The following is a 4,900-nucleotide window of genomic DNA, read 5'->3' as shown; positions in this document are numbered from 1 at the left end:
GCCGCGCTTAAGAGGAAGTGACGTAGCCCCGCCACGGGAAGTGATTCTGTTTCCGGTTCTCCACCCGGAAAAGGCGGTGTTCCTTCGCTCTTGGGGGCCCCTGGAAAGCTAGCCGGACGTGACAGCGCCACCCCGCGGGCACGCCGGCAAAAGCGCTGCCGTTTGGCGCAGGCCCAGAGTGCGGCTGCCCGCTGGTGAAGTGCGCGTTTCTACGCAGGCTTCTGAACTGGCTGTCCGAGTCTGTAGTTTTCCTCCCCACCGTGTCGTACGACGTCAGCATTTACTCACGTCTTGTATATCTTGTTTCTGGTTTGTGCTTTTCCCAAGACGGCTCTCCACACGTGGCTCGTCTCCAGGAACTCATTTCTCTGCGGCCCGAGCCCCGCCCATGATTCCAGTCCCAAGCCGACTTGCCTGATGTCCGCGGCGGGAACCTGCTGCCACGCGCTGCAACCGAAGCAGCTGAGCCTCAGGTTCGGAGGACTTAACCGGCAGTGTTTTAAAGACTTGTAGTGGTGGTCTCCACCTTTACTCCCCCACCTCCGCGCTTTTTAATTAATATACATATGTGGTTAAAAAAATTTTTTTTTCTTCACAGTAAACTTAAGTTCTCTCCCCAGACCTCCAGTCCTCCTCTCCAGTAGCAGTCACTTCCTTTTATTACCTACCAGAGGTTTTCTGTGCATAGACAAACATTTGTGTGTACGTGTCTCCACTCCCTCTTCTTGATAACACTGATGAGCATCCTGTTCACCCTTTTCTGCATCTTGCTGTTATCTGCCTCCCCTCAATGGGATGTGAGCTCCATGAAGGCAAGGATTTTTGTCGTTTTGTTTACAGCTATACGCCCAGTACCTAGAACAGTTCCTGGTACGTAATTAGGCATCCAATACACATTTTATTATCAGTGAATACTTCACATTGTCTTCCATAGTTACATAAGTGCAGTTGTAGGAGGGTATCATCTTAATTGGTCGCCTGTGTTTGGAAATTTGTTTCGTATCTTGTCTCCTATCTTTGGGAGATAATAAGCATCCTTACTAATTTTTTTTTTTTCAGAAGAGTTTATTGGTATAGAGTTGCTGGGCCTATAACACTTAAAATTTGGTAGATAATACTAAATGCCTTCCAAAAGGTTTTACCAATTAACACTCAACAAGAACAAATAAGATGCCTACTTCACGACGTCTTTGTCGAAGGTGATCTTTGCCAATCTGAGATTAAAAATTTTTTTATTATTATTTTAACTGGCATTTATTTGATTATGAGTGGAGTTAGGAATCTTTACAAATGTTTGACATCTATTTTTTTCTGTGAATTGCCTGTTTATGTCCTTCACACAGTTTTCTACTGTGTTGTTGATTTTTAAGAGCATTTTACATATTAAGAAATTTAGAGCTTTGCTCTAACTTTCAGAAATTGTTTCCCAATTTATCAATATTTTAAATTTTGCTTATAGCATTTCTCTGTGCAGAAATGTCTTATTTGTATGTATCCAAATTAATCTTTTCTTCTGTGGTTTTGGATTTGGTGTTTCGCTTGAAACTGCATTTCCCTCTTCAAAATTGTTTTTCAAATATTTTTCTCTATTATTTTTATAGTATCATTTTCCACATTTGAATTTTCAACTAATCTGGAATTTGCTTAAGTATAAATAATAACATAGGATTCCAGTGCATTTTTTCCCCCCAGTACCACAGGTTGAATAAGGGCATTGCTTCCTCCACTAATTCAAAATATCACTTCTCCATGGGTCTATCTACTTTGTTCAACTGATTTATCTATTTATGTGACAGTTCCAAAATGTTTAAATTATTGTAATTTTTTAAATAACTGGGTTTACCAGCAGTCCTCCTCTTCCTTCCTTGGCCTTCTTATTCCTTGTTTCTCTAGCTATTCCTTAAAGTTTTTTCTTTAACTTTAGAATCAGTTTGTCTAGTTATAATCTGTGAATACATGTGTTTTCTTTTTATCTGATACTTGCATTTATTTTTCTTTGCTAATCACTTGACATGCAATTCCAGAACAATGTTAATAACAAAGGCACACATCAGAAATTTCAGTAATAAACATTTTCCCAACACTTCATTGGCAACCAAGATACTGAAAATTATTTTACTTTTGTTTGATCTTCTCCCTCTCTCATCCCCCTCAATAATTATAGAAGAACCTCATCAGTCTTCCCAAGCTCTTTACACAGTTCCTTCCCAACTCTCTCTGTTTTATCCCTTTACTTCAACAAGAAATTTCCTGCCTTTCTCACCAACATGATAACCCAGCTTCACTTCTTACCTTCAGTGTCAGGGGCCCTATCCCTTATCTGTGTTCTTAATCCCACACCTTAAGGCTTCATTTGAGACTGTGTTCCCTTCAGCCTATGAGCATACTCAGTGCTTCGCTCTAGGTTGAATAGGTGAGTAGCCAGTCTTAGAAAATGCTTTTCTTTCCAATTATTATAATGGAATACAGAGGAAGGGGTTCACAACAACAACAAACATGTATTTCACGTCCAACAGACTGAACTGAAATCTTGGAAATACTATTTCTTTTTGTTTAGCTTGCTTGAGACTTAATGATTCCTGAATCTGAAGGTGTATGTCTGTCACCATTACTGAAAAATTCTCAGCTATTTTCTTTTCATATATTTCCTCTTCCTCTATGTCCTCCCATTTCTCCTTCTAGAATTCCTATTAGACATAAGTTGGAGCCTTAATCTTTCCTCTATCTCTCTTAACCTCCCTCATACCTTATCCCTGTCTGCTGAATTCTGTATAATTTCCTCCATTCTATCTTCTAGTTCACCAATTTTCTCTTCACCTGTCAAACTTGCCATTTAACTTCTGACCATTCCATTTTGAACATCAATAGCTACATTTTTCCATATATGGAAGTCTTTTTCTAAAATTCAAACCAGTCTTGTATCTTTAATAAAGTCTTCTTTTCCCAGATGTTTCCATTCCTTTTATGTTTGTAAGCATTTTAAACATCTTTACTTTATGGTCTCCATCTGATAACTATATTATCTGCTGGATTTTGGTTCACTGGCCCTTGCTCATGTTTGGGGCTGCAGGGGGTGAGGAAGGAATGGGTTTTCATTTTAAATAGTGAGCTCACTCTTAGCAGGGTGTTTTCTGTAAAAATCCTGTAAGTTCCGGGTGAAAATGTTTTCTCTGAAGAGATTTTACTTTGCTTCTCCCAAGAAATCCAGAGGTATTACCAACCACAAATCACTTTATGTTAGTTTATGTTCATTTTTTGGCTTAGACATTCCCAGAAAAGGGGGCTAATGTAAACTTGAACCTCAAACCTGTGTAAAAGCATACTTATGGTTATAAATGCTCAGGGAAGATTAAGACATAGACCAGGGCCTGGCTTTGTGTGTGTTTGGAGGTAGGGGCCCTCCACCCCAGTATCCAACCTCCAACAGATCCAAAGCTTTCTCCCATGATGGCATGTAGCCATTAAAACCAAGCACCTAGATTACTGATGCTGGAAAAAACCAAACCAAAAGCAAACCACACTCAGTATCAGTTTGTTTCCCTCTGTTGCTGCCATTGTTGTTGCTGATGTTGCTGCTGTTGTCTGTTTTGTGGAAAAAGAGGGATGGTCTCAGGGTATTTCCCTTACTTTCTTAAGAGATCAAGAGTTCATTAAAAAAAATGTTCATTATATTTTATCCAGCATTATCAAGTGTTTTATATTGGGAGAGTTTTCCAGTTCTATACTCACCCATATTGCCAAAAATAGAAGACCTGGAAATACCATATAGAGTTTTCCAGCTTATAAAAAGCCAAGCAAAACATTCTTTAGTGTGCAAAAATAAACAAATGGGACCTAATCAAACTTACAGGCTTTTGCACAGCAAAGGGAACCATAAACAAAATGAAAAGACAATCTACAGAATGGGAGAAAATATTTGTAAATGATGTGACCAACAAGGGATTAATTTCTAAAATATACAGACAGCTCCTACAACTCAATATCAAAAAACCCAAACAACCCAATTCAAAAATGGGCAGAAGATCAGAAGAGACATTTATCTAAAGAAGACATATAGATAGCCAACAGGCACATAAAAAGATGCTTAACATCACTAATTATTAGAGAAGTGAAAATCAGAACTACAAAGAGTTATCACCTCACACCAGTCAGAATGGCCATCATCAAAAAGTCTACAAATAACAAATGCTGGAGAGGGTGTGGAGAAAAAAAGAACCCTCCTACACTGTTGGTGGGAATGTAAATTAGTGCAGCCACTATGGAGAACAGTATGGAGGTTCCTTAAAAACTAAAAATAGAGCTACCATATGACCCAGCAATCCCACTCCTGGGCATATATCCAGAAAAGACAAAAACTCTAATTCGAAAAGATACTTGCACTCCACTGTTCATTGCAGCACTATTTACAGTAGCCAAGACATGGGAGCAACCTAAGTCTCCACTGACAGATAAATGGATAAGGAAGATGTGGTAATATATATACGATAGAATATTACTCAGCCATAAAAAAGAAAGAGATAATGCCATTTGCAGCAACATGGATGGACCTAGAGATTATCATACTAAGGGAAGTAAGCCAGGCAGACAAATACTATATGACTTAAATATGGAATCTAAACAATAACACAAGTGAACTTATTTGTAAAACAGAAACAGACTCACAGACATAGAAAACAAACTTATGGTTACCAAAGGGGAAAGGAGGGAAGAGGAATAAATTAGGAGTATGTGATTAACAGATACACACTACTATATATAAAATAAGCAACGAGGACCTACTATATAGCACGGGGAACTATATTCAATATCTTGTAATAACCTCTAATGGAAGAGAATCTGAAAAAGAATATACATATATATTATACATATATAATGTATGCATAATGTTAGCAAAGAATTA

Source organism: Stenella coeruleoalba, assembly GCF_951394435.1.
Source record: "Stenella coeruleoalba genome assembly, chromosome: 2".
NCBI classification, from domain to species: Eukaryota; Metazoa; Chordata; class Mammalia; order Artiodactyla; family Delphinidae; genus Stenella; species Stenella coeruleoalba.
Note: the sequence above shows the minus strand (reverse complement) of the source record.